Here is a 15686-nt window from a genome sequence, read left to right as displayed (position 1 = left end):
ATTTGGGGGGGCACTGCTCATCCCCACTCTGGGAAGATCCCAGAGTTCTCAGCTTGAACATGGGAATACCTGGAAGTTTTACAGATCCTGAAGTTTCTGGTTTGTGCAGCCACATATGTGGTCACACAACACCTCCAAATTCCACAGTACTAAAATTTCAGTGGGAGTGCACCAAATTATATGGGAAAGGAACGTAGAAGCCAACTAAAATCAACAAACAAAAACAGTAACAATAAGTTCTTAGACAAGGAGTTAACTGCATGGTTAAGATATAGTAATTTTCACAAATTTTCTTTTACTCGAAGTGTTTTTGGTAATTCCTCTAGCCATTTAATTGCACTTAAACTCTATAACCCTGGGGAGCTGTTTTTGGTCTTATGATGTGGTCTTCAAATCTCCTCCTTTGCTCTCTCAAGTCTAAGACATTAAAATCACTCCAGTGTCAGTTTCAGACACTGCCTTTCTAAGTTTTCCCAGTTTAACTCTCAGGAGACACATCTGAAGCCCCAGAGCAGAACTTTGGGCAGGGCCAGAAGAGAATGGCAGTTCTATTCCTGACTGCTCCTGGCTTGTGTCCATGCTGAGTGGAGAGGATTCATGTCTGTGGCCTCCTGTCCCGGCAGTTCTCTTTCTGCAATGCTTGTCAGATGAGCAGCTGTCAGACAAGAGGCTGGCAATCTGCACAAGAGAGCCTTTGCTGCCTTTGGAAAATCCCTCCTTCACGCTAAGAAAGACCGGTGCTTTCTGCAGGCTGGCAAGGGAGCACTCCTTCTCAGCCAGGCCTCCTTAACCAGCAGTATTGAGCAGAGCGGGCTCAGGGGTTCGAGATCACGCAGTGCTCAGACTTGGGCTTCACTCTGCTCCCAAATCCCCTTCTAGCTGGCAAGTCAGCAAATGGAACCTCACCAAACATACCCTCAGCCCATGAGGCCAACAGCAGCTTTCGTGTTGGGAATGGTACATTTGACATTTCTCCACAGACTTAGAAGTAACCGACACAGTGCTTTGGGAGCAGGGTGGATGCAGGCAGTGAGCCCCAACTCTGGAGCCCAGTGCAAGGACCCAGACGAGCAGCCCTTTGGAAGTTCACACCTGGTGCAGGATGCAGCAGCTGCTCATGTCTGCCCTGCACTGAAGCCCACTTTGCCGCACTCATCCTGGGGATGGAGTGTGACCCTGGCCTCTTACTGCCTGCCCCCGGCTGCCATAAGCCACATGCTGCTGAGTGCCCTTCCCTCTGTGGCACCTTCTCTCTGTGGGCCAAGCCTGCTCCTGTGCCTCCACCAAAGGTTCCTGTCCCGATGTTTCCACCGTGGGCCCCTGACTTTGTGTCTCCACTGCAAACTCCTGCTCCTTTCTTTTTTTTTTTTCTTTTTGGGTCACACCCAGCGATGCACGGGGGTTCCTCCTGGCTCTGCACTCAGGAATTACTCCTGGAGGTGCTCAGGGAACCATATGCGATGCTGGCAATCAAACCCAGGTCGGCCGTGTGTAAGACAAACGCCCTACCCACTGTGCTATTGCTCCAGCCCTCTTCTGCTCCTTTTTGAGGGAGGAGCTGCTTCCTGTCTTGCTAATGATGTCCTGTGTTAGAGGCCCTCAAGGACAGGCTCTCCCGTTGCCTGCCAGCTACTGGGATTAGTCAAACTCTGAAGTTGTCTTCACATGCACTGCTCTTCACTGAGGAGAGGGGACGCCTGGGCCACCCACTGGTGGTTCCAGATGGGATGAAGGCCACATGGGCTCTAATCCCTGTGCAGCTTTGACCCCACTGCTCACACTCAGTAGCTCACACCCCGGACTTAGCACTTGCACAGTGGGAAACTTGGTAGAACTGACCCTTGCAATGGGGTGCTGCCTCCGCTGACCAGTGTTGGCCCTTCCACCTCCACAGGGTCAATACCCTGAAGCAGGCGCCTGGCAATGAGTTACTGGGGCTTAATCAAGCCTAGACAGGATTTGAAGAAGTCACTCTTTCAGAAGTTCTAAAATTACCCAACAATGTTCTGGCTAGAACCTCTTTGAGGACACTAGAGCTGAGGTCCGGTCAGACTCTAACTGGTACTAGCACAGGCCCTCAGGAGAGAAGCCCAGCAGGAGCAAACGACATGAAGGTGGTCCACCAAATCTCAAACTCTCCTTGGCAAAGCCATGGTAATAACGCTAGGTAGAAGACCCCATGGGGCAGCTTGGGAGAAAACCTACAGAACCACCTCTGAGTTCTAGGGGGTGGCCTGTGCCTGCACCTGAGATGTACTCCCAGCTGTCTCTTCCTCTTCTTCCTCATAATATTTAAATGATGTTCTTTCATTTCACTATTTGTCTTCTGAAATTCTTTTCTCTGAGGGAAGTTGATGGACCCAAAAAGCCTGGGCCAGGCCGAGGATTGACTTCCTTTCCTGCAAAGAGCAATTCCTTCCAGCCTGAGCCCACAGCTCCTGAGACATTTTTCTCCCACACTGGCAGAACAAGTGGATGTCAGAGCTGCCTCATGGGGCCAGTGAGATGTGCGGTCTATACTGTCAGGGCTCACTGCAGACTCTCATCAGTCCTAGACTTCCCCAGCCACTTCCCGGGTGACAAAGATAGGTAGAAAGGGAAGTGGTAGATTCTTCTCTCTCCCCCATCCCCCACTGTCACCTGCAACACTGCCTGGTTTCAAGGCTCCTTCCAGGGGACCAGAGTCACCTGCACTTAAGGTAAGCCATCCCTAAGGGAGATTACCCTACACTGGCCAGGTACAAATGCGATGTTTGACTTAGGCACGGCCTGTAAGGTCACATGAGTGCTTCTGTAGCCCATGAATTGTATTTTAGTGTTTTATAGTTGCTGGGTGATATTTCTAGTATATGAACAAGTTTAATTTCCTCTGCCTGGAGTTGTGAGTTTTGTTGTTATTTCATTCTAGTTATTCTCTGGTCTGGCTGACTTACATGATTAAACTCACTTCCTCCCTTGTCCCTGGGGTTTTTATCTTAGACTCTTAAAAGCGTTTCCATGGGAAATAGGAACCAGGGTACATTGCACTTGGTTTTTTATTCTCCTTTTTTGATCATAAGTTCAAGCATGTCTATGATAACAGCATCTTTGAAGTTGGTTTTAAGTATCTTGTTTTAAAAAAATAAATTTAACTTCCCATTTAAAAATAACACTAATATTATCTTTAAACCCAAATCAAAAAACTTTCTACCTGTGTGGGTTTAAAGATTGATTTATATATAGCTTTGGAATTCCTATAAAATTTTGAAATCCATTCCAGATCACAGTTTTCTCTGTACTTCCTTATAAATTGCTTTTGTTTTATCTCTTTTTTGGATTCCTTTTGCTGTTTCTATTGTTCAACCATCACCATGTTTAATGCAGTCTTCTGAGATCACTCTCCAAGCTTTCTCCTTTTGCCGTCTCCAAAAATTCAAACTTGGAGGATAATATGAAATAATTAAAAAATTAAAATTTAATGTCATAAATAGTTACACCATTTTACAGTAAAGTCTATCATACAGATATTATATAACATTATAATAAAATTGTTATCAAATTATCAGTCTTTGTTTGTTTATTTGTTTGGGGGCCGTTTTTGCTGGTACTTGGGGAAACATGTGGTATCAGAGATAGAATCCTGCAAAACATTTGATCAGTTCACTGAGCATCTCCCCAGCACCATAGTTTTATAATAGAGAAATTGTGAAATACCTCTTCTTTTCCTTCTGTCCCCCTCCCTCCCTTCCTCCCTCCTTGCCTCCCATCCCTCTCTCCTTCCCTTTCTCCTTCCCATTACCTCCCCCTTTTTCTCCCTCCCTCCCTCCCTCAACCCCTCCCTCCTTCTGCCCCATCCCCTCCTCCTTTCTTTCCTCCTTCCTTCCCCCTCCCTCCTTCTTTCCCCTTCCCTCCCTCCCTCCCTCCCTCCCTCCCTCCCTCCCTCCCTCCCTCCCTCCCTCCCTCCCTCCCTCCCTCCCTTCTTTCCTTCTTCCCTTCCTCCCTTCTTTCCTTCTTCCCTTCCTTCCTTCCTTCCTTCCTTCCTTCCTTCCTTCCTTCCTTCCTTCCTTCCTTCCTTCCTTCCTTCCTTCCTTCCTTCCTTCCTTCCTTCCTTTCTTCCTTCCTTCCTTCCTTCCATCTTCCACTTTTTTTGGGGGAAATACTGGAACTAGAACCCAGAGCAGCACAGATATAAACCTTCTGCTCAACAAGTGCCCATTTTAAATACACAACCAAAAGGTACTATTACAGAATGTCTTAATCTTTTCAAATTATTTAAAATCCAAAATTTGTTTCTTGGACAAACTCTGGCTCCAGAAGTTTTGGAACCAGTGACTGTGACCCGTCATCTGGAGGAACTGGAGGCGAAGGGCCCCAGCCAGCTCTCTAGGCAGTACTGTTTTCCCTGGGTACTGGCCAGTGACTGCAGAACCTTTGTTTGTGATATAGCTTTCATACCCTGCCACCCATCAGAGAGCTCTTGAGCCAGCTTCACCATGGGCAGGAGTTTCTGAATTCACATAGCTCCCTGGGGGATCCGAGGCTCACAGATTCAGGGGGTGTGGTGAAGGGGGGGAAATGGAAGGGAAACCTGAAGCCCCATGTGCCAGGTGAGGTATGTAAATGAGGCTGCTGGGAACAGACACAGAGACTGAACATGCAAACCTCTCTCTGGCAATTTGACTAAAAACACCAGTTTTCAAACTTGAGCACGGGGTTGTTGGCAAAATCTGCTTCAGGTGTCTGCTCCATTCTGTCTTGTAACCATTTCTATTCTGCACAGGTCAAAGAGTTACTTGGAGATGCTTGAGAATACTTATAGAAGTGGAACACATCCAGTAGCCAACATGTCTGACCTGCAGTAACAATGGCTAGTGATGGATGGGGATGAAGAGATAGTGCAGAAGGCAGGGCACTTGCCTTGCATATGGCCAACCCAGGTTAGATCTTCCAAGCACTGCCAGGAGTATTCTAGAGTGCGGAGCCAGGACTATGCCTGAGCACTTCCAGGTCTAGCCCCCAAACAAAGCAAAACAAAGAGAAGAAAGAATTAACCAGTGATGTGGAGAGCAAGAAAATGCAGTTCTGGGTTGAGGAGAGAAGCAACAGCAAAATCAAGCTTAGAAGCTAAGTCTGGGTTGGGGTTCAAAGTCCTCCGGGAAGACAGTGGCGGACACTGTGGTCAGGAGCAGGCCCGATGGTTCTCCAATCCAGAGACTGGCCCTGGGCTGGCATTGGACTTGGGCCTGCACCCCGGACACTAGAGGGGCTCTTTGCAAGACAGAGAACCCCAGAGTGAGGGGGACTCATGCAGCCAAGGGTGCTCGAGCCAGACTCTGGCTCAGCCTGGGCAGGAACTAGGGGCGTGGCACAGAGCACCTATTTTTAGAGGATTCTGCATCAAGCAACTCTACTTTCAAGAATTCATCCCTTAGGGAAAAATCAGAAGTGTGAGTAAAAGTCAGTAATGTCTACATTTGTAGTCAGGTGAAAAAAAATTAATCGAATACCTAACTACTCAGCACCAGGGGCTACTGAAGTGCAGAAAGTGAAAGAAGCATTGTAGATAGCTGCAAAAATGATCATGGAAATTCTTATGGGGCACAGAGAAGTGAAAAGGCAGCTGGAAGCAGGAGAAATTTTAGGTTGGAAATCAGAGCTCGCAATAGCTGCTTCAGCATTTTAGAGGAAAGACAAGATGTTCTTCAGGACACAGGGCACCCTGCTCCCCCCTCCTTTCCCCTCCCCCTCTCCCTTGCCCTCCGGGGGGCACGCCCTCCTCCCATTTAGAAATGGTGGCAAGAGGGGCTGCAAGGCTGTGCCCAGGCAGAGGCCCCCAGGGGAGTCATGAACTGGGAGTGTGTCTGGACATGGCACTGCATGGACAGTCTCAAAAATAACACGAAACATTTCTCTTGAGAAACAGAAGTGAAAAGGGCGTCAGCCATCCGCACAGCTCAGCACACGGATGCAGCTTTTGTGGTGAAAACAAGCATGCAGGTTCCTGAGCTCTTGAGTTTCATCTCTGACTTTGCACATATTTCCGTCTATGGAGCTTCTGCAGAGAGGAGACGGTGTGGACTTAACCCCTTTCCTCTCAGAGGGGACCACTGATCCCTCTGCTTGTGGTGGCGGGTCTGAGGCTGATTGGCTCCATCCTCAGATCGGCAATGCCAAATCAGAGTTTGCTTCTCAGCCATTTCCTGCTGTCTCAGCAACAATACCCCTCTGACATTGTTGTTCGGCCCTGCTGAGTATTCGGCTCCATCCCATCTGGTCCTGGGCAGGCCTGTGCTTCCCTGGCTCTGACCTTCTGCCACATCTCAGTTGCCCCTGAGTTCTGTGAGCCCCCACTTTGGGTCAGCCAGCTGCAGGGATCTCCAGGTGGTCCCATGTGTGGACTCCCCAGTTAGGCCCACAAACATTCTGGTGCAGGGGCAGGCCCTGTTCTAGGCCCCTGCTGGCATGCTCAGCCCCCAGCTCCCAGGCCCAGGAAGGCTGTGCTGGGGAGGACTTTGTGCTCAGATTCTCAGTGTGCTCCTCACGTGGCCAGGGCTTCTCAGGGTCACTTTACCTAGATGCCCATCACGACAATGTCTAGTCTTCTTCCCGGAAATGTTCCCTGCCTCATCTCGAGCTCAGTGATGTTATCAGAGTCCACGTGGCTTTACTGCAGCACCTCACTTTGAGAGGGGCTGGGTGCTTCAAGAGCTGGCCCTGTCTCCTGGGGTCTAGGAAGAGCATTCACTGCTTCCTAGCCACGCATTTCTGCATCCAGATGGCCCTGGAAACCCTCAGGACTACTCCTTATCTCCTGCTCAAGGGTTGCTCCTGGTGGTGCTGGGGTAGTGCTGGGGATCAGGCCCAGCACCACACACATACAAGGTTCTGACACAGCTCCCAGACTTGAGCTTGTAAAGAAGTAAACTCCTCCAAGCTTCGTTGCAAAGATCTGCATGTTACCGTGTGTGAGGCCTGACCCAGTGCAGATCAGTATGTGCAGCTCTGCATGAGGTTCTGACCTGGTCACTGCAGAAAGGTCAGTGCACTACTAAGCAGGCAGTTTCTACAGTTTGTTATCAGGTTGTCTGAGGCATCAATGTACCCTAACTCTTCAGTTGAACAGTTTTAGATTGTGTACCGGGTATTTCTTTTATTGGCAGTGGGAGAATAGAGTAGGTAGTCAATATTTCTGGCCAGGCCACACTCTGCAGCAGAGACACTCTTTCTGGAAGGTTCAGGCTCCATCGTGGGGCTCTTGGCTCCCAGGGAGGAAGTAGCCAGAGAGGAAATAATGCACGCGTCAAAGAGCACAGAGTGTGCCTGTGTTTGGGGACATGTCTTCTGTGGTGCCTGACCTCGGGCTCTGCATGGAGCAGCATGGGCACAGTCACTCTGTGGAGAGATCTGACCCCTCACTGGGGCTTGGGAGCACTGAAGACCTTTGGGAGGGAACCTTGGAGGAGGAGAATTTTTGAGACCCTGATCTGGAAATGGGAGCAGCTGGATTGCCCCGGGCTTCCCTAGAAGAGGGACTGATAGAGAAATGAGTCATTCTGGACCCTGAAGAGGGTGTTCCAAGGCTTTTCTGGGAAGGGGCAGTGAAGGACGTGAAGGGATGTGGCACCAACCTGAGAAGCTTCAGCCCCACAGCCCAGTCATCCATCACCAGGGCCTTCTCTATAAGGGTCCTGGGTCCTTGCAGGCCATACGGAAAGGGTGTGGATATATACAGAGCCCTTCAGAAGAAACTCAAGCTATTCATTAAGAACAGGTGAGCTGCACTTCAACAGCTATGATCTCCATGGGATGTTAAAGTCTGGCTCCAAGAAGGCTAAGAAAGAGGCCAGCAGCAAAATCAACAGGAGTTATCCAGAGGCAGAGCTCGAGGGCAGGAGGCATCCTGCTCGCAGGACAGACAGGTGCACTGGTCACAAACACACCCACAGACAGTCCCCAGACAGTCCCTAGACATGCCCACGGACACTCCACAGATAGTCCCCAGACACACCCACAGACATGCTCACAAATTGTCCACAGAAATATTTGCAGACACATCCACGAACATGCCCATCGACAGCCCACATTCACAATCGCAGTCTACGTACATTTTACACCATGGATGAGTGACCCTATGATATATGAGTGACTTGACAGTGAGTAAGTGACGCCACAATAGATGAGTGACCCCACAACAGACAATGGATGACTTCCCAGGATGGACAAGTGACTCCATAATGGCTGAGTGACCCCATGGTGGACAAGTGACTTTTGGTCGATGAAAGACCCAGGATGGAGGAGTGACTCCACAGTGGATGAGTGACCCCTACAGTGGGTGGGTGACTCCTACAGTGGATGAGTGACCCCAAAGCACACAAGTGATCCCACAGTGACTAAGTGAGCTAGGATGGATGAGTACCCTACAGTGGCTGAGTGACCTCACAGCAAAGTGACTCCACAGTGGACTGATGACCCCACACTGGTGAGTGAGGCAGGATGGATGAGTGACCATACAGTGGCCTCTTCTAAAGGATCCCCAGAGGTGGCTCAGCAAAGCCCCAATACTTCTGGAGTGAAGTGCAGGGCTGGGTGAACTTGCAATCAGCCCAGGAGGACACAATGGAGGCTCAGAAGCTGACGGTGGCTCTCACTGTCCCTCACAGCAGTTCTGGAGGTGTGCTGTGTTTTCAGGCAGGGGGGAGGAAGCCGAGTTGGAGGATGGCTCCAGGGTGTTGTGCTCTTTCCCGAGATGGCATCACCTCACTCGGTACGGTTTGGGGTGAAATTTTGCACCTCTTTAAAGTGCATGTTACTCAGCCACAGCTACCACCAAAGGACCAATGTCCTCCAACTGGCCACAGTGTCCCCCTGGAAGCCCCACTAAGGTGTGACTACCTGGACCAGGTCCTTGTGGTGCCTCTCCCTTGCTTCACTTTCCTGTCCCCCACACCTGGGAGAGCACTAATGTGGGACTGTCCTTCCGGCATGGCTCTCTACCACTCACCCACACGGTCTCAAAATGCCAAGCCTTTCTCCCTAGAACCCTTAATTTGGGGGGTACACAGGCATAGATTTTGGTAACTGAGGCTCAGAGTCTCCCCAGATCCCTCTTTCTACCAGGAGCTCGGCAGCTCCCTACCACTCCTCTTGGTGCAAGTTGGTGAAGCTGGACAGGAGCATCCAGAGCTGGGTGGGGGCACACTCACCCCTCTGAGAATAGCAAGGTGGAGGAGGGGGCCAAGCAAGGCTGCCGCCCCTACCAGTCTCTTCAGACTCATACTCAATATGGACTCTGTTTTCTCAGCTTCCTTCTTCTTCTTCCCTTATTTTGTGTTCATAAACAAGTGTTTCTTGAATTATAGAGCCTCTCCTTATCCTCCTTCTAATTTAGAGCAGAAATCTCAACAGCATACCTATTGTGTTTGAAGAAAAGGACATAGAGAAAGTGCAGGGAGATGAAAGGCTACATCTGAGCCGGTTGCATGGATTAAAGTCCTTAGAGTTTTTGGTTGTGTGTGGGTCAGCTCAGTTCAGCCAGAGGCACAAACTTGTACGAAGTCATTTCCATCTATTCTCTCTAAGCAGCATTGCACCCCAGAGACCAGTAGCTCTTTCTGACCTGCCTTCATGATAGCTCATGTTATCAGCAGCTAGCCAGCTCACCAAAGCATTGTCAGCACACACAGAGCACTTGTGGAGCACTGCATGTGGATCCAGGAGTCTCATAACATCCTCTCTTTAAGGAACCAAGTATGATCTGGGCTGTCTCTGTACCACCTTCTCATCAGGATACTGATGAGGATACTGATGGCCATTCAGTATTCATTCTAAAGTCTACTTTCAGTATGCATCTCCCATGGTGATACTGATGAGGCCAGGCCCTCATCCTGTCCTGAAGCATGGAGGAAAGGTCAGACTTCAGAAATAGGACAAGCCTGAGGTTTGCCAAGGCTTTCTTTTTTTATCTTTTATTTTTTTAATGAATTACCATGAGGTACAGTGACAGGCTTACAAACTTTTGTGCTTACATTTCATTCATACAATGATCAAATTCCCATCCCACAACCAGTGCCATTCTTCACCACCAATGATCCCAGTATCTTTCCCACCACCCCCACCCCATCCCCCCACCCCACTCCACCTCTGTGGCAGAGCATTCCCTTTTGCTCTCTCTCTCCTTTTGGGTGTTGTGGTTTGCAATAGAGGTATTGAATGGCCATCATGGTGGGTCTAAAGTCTACTTTCAGTATGCATCTCCCATCCCAAGCGGGCTCTCCAAGAACCCTTTACCTGGTGGTCTCTTCTCTATCTGAGCTGCCTTTTACCCTAGCATGTGAGGTCAGCTTCAAAGCTGTGGAGCAATCCTCCTGACACTCATCTCTGCTACTCTTGGGTGTAAGTCTCCCATTCTGTTACTTTATATTCCACAAATGAGTGCAATCTTTCTATGTCTGTTCCTCTCTTTCTGACTCATTTCACTTAACATGATACTTTCTATGTTGATCCACTTATATGCAAATTTTATAATTTCATCTTTTCTAACAGCTGCATAGTATTCCATTGTGTAGATGTACCAAAGTTTCTTTAACAAGTCATCTGTTCTTGGGCACTTAGGTTTTTTCCAGATTCTGGCTATTGTAAACAATGTTGCAATGAACATACAAGTGCAGATGTCATTTCTACTATACTTTTTTGCATCTCTGGGATATATTCCCAGAAGTGGTATTGCTGGGTCAAATGGGAGCTCAATTTCTAATTTTTTGAGAAGCGTCCATACTATTTTCCAAAAGGGCTGAACCAGTCAGCATTCCCACCAGCAGTGAAGGAGAGTCCCTTTCTCCCCACATTCATGCCAACACTGGTTGCTTTTGTTCTTTTGGGTGTGTGTCAATCTCTGTGGTATGAGATGATATCTCATTGTTTTGATCTGCAGCTCCTGGATGATTAGTGATGAAGAGCATTTTTTCATGTGTCTTTTGGCCATTAGGATTTCTTCCTTGAGAAAGTTTCTGTTTATTTCATCGTCCCATTTTCTGATGGGGTTGAATGTTTTCTTCTTGTAGAGTTCAACCAGTACCTTGTATATCCTTGATATCAACTCCTTATCAGATGGGTATTGGATGAATATTCTTTCCCATTCTGTAGATTGTCTTTGTATTCTAGTCACTGTATCTTTTGAAGTGCAGAAGCTCTTAGTTTAAGATAGTCCCATTTGTTTATCTCTGTTTCCACTTCCTTGGTCAGTGAAGTGTCATCTTTGAAGATGCCTTTAGCTTCAATGTCATGGTGGAGGGTTTTGCCAACCTTGTCTTCAGTGTATCTGATGGATTCTGGTCTGATGTTGAGGTCTTTAATCCATTTTGATCTGATTTTTTGTGCATGGTGTTAGATTGAGGTCTGAGCCCATTTTTTCGCATGTAGCTGTCCAGTTTTGCCAGCACCATTTGTTAAAGAGGCTTTCCTTGCGCCACATCATATTTCTTGCTCTCTTGTCAAAGATTAGATGGTCGTATATTTGAGGGTGTGTGGAAGGATATTCCGCCCTGTTCCATTGGTCTGCAGCTCTGCCTTTGTTCCAGTAAAATGCTGTTTTAATTATTACTGCTTTGTAGTAGAGTTTGAGGTTGGGGAAGGTGATGCCTCCCATATTCTTTCCCCAAGAATTGCTTTAGCTATTCGTGGGGCATTTGTTGTTCCATATGAATATCAGGAGTGTTTGACCCATTTCTTTCTTTTTTGGGTCACACCCGGCGATGCACAGGGGTTCCTCCTAGCTCTGCACTCAGGAATCACCCCTGGAGATCCTCAGGGGGCCATATGGGATGCTGGGAATCAAACCCAGGTCGGCCGCGTGTAAGACAAACGCCCTACCCGCTGTGCTATTGATCCAGCCCCATGACCCATTTCTTTGAAGAATTTCATGGGTATCTTTATAGGGATCGCATTGAATCCATGCGATCAATGGGGAGTATTGTCATTTTGAAAATGTTAATTCTCCCAATTCCATGAGCAGGGACTATGTTTTTATTTCCTCTTGTCCTCTTTTATAAAGTAGTGTTCTGTAGTTTTATTTGTACAGGTCCTTTACCTCCTTAGTGAGGTTGATCCCGAGGTACTTGATTTTCTGAGGCATGATTGTGAATGGGATTGATTTTTTTCATGTCGCTTTCCTCTCTCTCTCTCTCTCTCTCTCATTATTTGCATATAGGAAAGTCATGGACCTTTGAGTATTGATTTTATAGCCTGCGACTTTACTATACAAGTCTGTAGTTTCTAGGAGTTTCTTGGTAGAGGTTTTAGGGTTCTCTAAATATAGTATTATATCATCTGTGAATAGTCAGAACTTTCTTTCTTCCTTTTCTATCTGGATGCCATTAATATCTTTTTCTTGACTAACCTTATTGCAAGTACTTCCAGTACTATATTGAACAGAAGTGGTGAGAGTGGGCAACCTTGTCTTGTCCCTGATCTTAAAGGGAAGGCTTTTAGTTTTTCCCCATTGAGGATAATACTTGCCATAGGCTTGTGGTAGATGGCTTTGACTATAGTGAGGAAAGTTCCTTCAAAACTTATTTTGGGCTTTCTGCCCAGACGAGACCCCGAGCGGCCACACATGAAACGGCTCCTCCATTCCTGAGTGACCATGATCCCGGAGGCCCACTAACTACTTTCAGCACCCAGAGGCTTCTTGCAGAAATGCCTCTAGACTGTGAACTAAGCTACAGCCCCATGAGGCCCCAGGAGGGGAAAGGTTTTTCTCTCTCTGCCTTTCCTTTCGCTTTCAGCATGGCGACTGCCATCCTTTAGAACTCACTAAACAGGTGTATGAGCTTGCAGTGATGCAACTTCTGGCAGAAATTTCTCTGGACTTAATTACTAAATACCAGAAATCCAAAACTGCGTGATCTCATATGCTCTTAATTCTCAGCAATGGAAAACACTATCAAATGATGCCTTTTCGGCAGGTCTGATTGTTGGGGGGAAATTCCAAATAATAATCGCGAGTTTTCTGTTGAAATATTGAATGTAATCAAAGCAAAGAGAGATTAAAGTGAAAATCATCAGCCACACAAGCGGGGGGTGGGCTGGGATGGGAGGTATACTGGGGTTCTTGGTGGTGGAACAGGTGCACTGGTGAAGGGATGGGTGTTTGATCATTGTATGACTGAGACTTAAACCTGAAAGCTTTGTAACTTTTCTCATGGTGGTTCAATTAAAAAAAAACTATTTTGGTGAGAGTTTTCATCATAAATGGGTGCTGGATCTTGTCAAATGCTTTCTCTGCATCTATTGATATGACCATATGGTTTTTTATCTTTTCTTTTGTTGATATGATGTATTGTGTTGATTGATTTCCAAATGTTAAACCACCCTGGCATCCCCAGGATGAATCCCATTTGGTCGTGGTGTATGATCTTTTTAATGAGTTGTTGGGTTCTATTTGCCAATATTTTGTTGAGGATCCTAGCACCCCTAGCATCAGGGGTGTTGATCTGTAGTTTTCTTTTTTAGTAGTGTCTTTATTTGCTTTTGGTATTAGGGAGATATGTGCCTCATAGAAACTGTTTGGGAGAATTTTTACTTCTTCAATTTCCTGGAAAAGCTTAAGAAGAACTGGCAATAGGTCCTCTTTAAATGTTTGGAAGAATTTGCTATTGAATTCATCTGGACCTGGGCTTTTGTTTTTTGGAAGACTTTTGATTACAGTTTCAATTTCCTTGATAGTGATAGGTCTATTCAGGTATTCCAAATCTTCTTGGTTCAGTCTTGGGAGATTATAGGAATCCAGGAATTTATCCATTTCTTCTAGGTTCTCTTGTTTTGTGGCATACAGACTTTCAAAGTAGTCTCTGATGATCTTTTGAATTTCTTTGGTTTCTGTTGTGATGTCCCCCTTTCCATTTGTGATTAGGTTTATTAGGGGTCTCTCTCTTTCATTGTGAGTCTTGCTAGTGGTTTGTCAATCTTGTTCACTTTCTCAAAAAAACAGCTCTTGGTTTCATTGATCTTTCGGATTGTTTTTTTTTGTTTCCATGTCGTTAATTTCTGCTCTAAGTTTTATTATTTCTTTCCTTCTACTTGGTTTGGGCTCCTTTTGTTGGTCCTTTTATAAGATCTTGAGCTGTCAAGTAAAGTTATTTATGTGGGCCCTTTCTTATTTCCTAAGAAACGCTTGCAGCACTATAAATTTTCCCCTTAATACGGCCTTAGCTGCGTCCCATAGGTTCTGGTATCTTGGGTCTTCATTCTCATTTGTTTCCAGGTATCTTTTGATTTCTTCCTTGATTTCATTCCTGATCCATTCGCTGTTCAACATTGAGTTGTTTAATTTCTAGGTGTTTGATTTGGTTTTCCGCGTCTGTGTAAGATTAACTTCTATATTCTATCTTCGGTGCATCATGGTCTGAAAAGATAGTTGATACAATTTCTATCTTCCTGATTCTATTGAGGTATGTTTTGCGACCCAGCACGTGGTCTATTTTGGAAAGTGTTCCGTGTGCACTGGAAAAAATATTATTTCTTTTTGGGATGCAAAGCCCTGTATAGATCTATTATCCCTCTCTCTTCTATTTCTTCCTTCAAAGCCAGTGCTTCCTTGCTGCGTTTTATTCTTGTTAATCTATCTAGAGGTGATAAGGCAGCGTTGAAGTCTCCAACTACTATTGTGTTGCTAGCAATGTCCTCCTTATAATCTGTTAGCAGTTATTTTTAAGCATTTAGCTGGCCCCTCATTAGTATACTTTTAGAAGTGTAATATATTCTACCACCAAGAACCACAGTAAACCTCCCCCCACCCCCTCCCCCGCCTCCCAGCCCCCCACCCCCGCCTGTGTAGTTGGTAAATTTCACTTTACTTTCTCTTTACTTTGATTACATACAAACAAAAAAGGGAGTTGTTTGTTTGCAGAATTGTTTACCATCCTTTGACTTTGAGTTTGTGTTTGCTCTGACTGTTCAGATGTGTTTCTTGTAGGCAGCATAATGTTGGGTTCAGTTTCTGAATCCATTTTGCCACTCTGTGTCTCTGAATTGGTGCATTTAGGCCATTGACATTGAGAGAGATTATTGTCATAGGGTTTTGTGCCATCTTTCTGTTGGAGTTTGTTGTGCTTATAGGGGTTTTTCTTGTTTTACATAAGCCCCTTTAGTCCATCTTTTAGGTTTGGTTTTGAGTCTTTGAAGTTCCTGAGCTGTTGTTTATCCATGAAATAGTGTATTGTCCCTTCGAGTTTGAATGAGAGTTTAGCTAGATAAAGTATTGATGGTGAGGCATTCATTTCATTGATTTTTTTTTCACTATATTCCACCATTGTCTTTGGGCTTAGAGGGTTTCCTCTGATAGGTCTGCTGTAAATCTAAGGGGTGCTCCTTTGTATGTGATTTCCTTCTTTGACCTTGTTGCTTGCAGTATTGTGTCTCTATCCATGGCATCCATCATTCTTACTATGATATGTCTTGGAGATCCTTTTTATTAGGGTCTCTTTTAGCTGGTACCCTTTGGGCTCCTTGGATCTGGATTCCTGCATTCTCCAGCTCTGGGAACTTTTCAGCAATGATATATATCTTTAACTGTGGCTTTTTCATTGGGGTTGCCTCCCTGTCCTTCTGGTACTTCGATGATTCTAAAGTTTTTCCTCTTGAAATAATCCCCTAGGTCTCTGATTCGCTTTAGAGCTATTTTGAGGTCTTTCCCCATTGTTGTTGTTGCC

Source organism: Sorex araneus, chromosome 2 (assembly GCF_027595985.1).
Source record: "Sorex araneus isolate mSorAra2 chromosome 2, mSorAra2.pri, whole genome shotgun sequence".
Taxonomy (NCBI): domain Eukaryota; kingdom Metazoa; phylum Chordata; class Mammalia; order Eulipotyphla; family Soricidae; genus Sorex; species Sorex araneus.
This window is presented reverse-complemented; position numbering follows the sequence as displayed.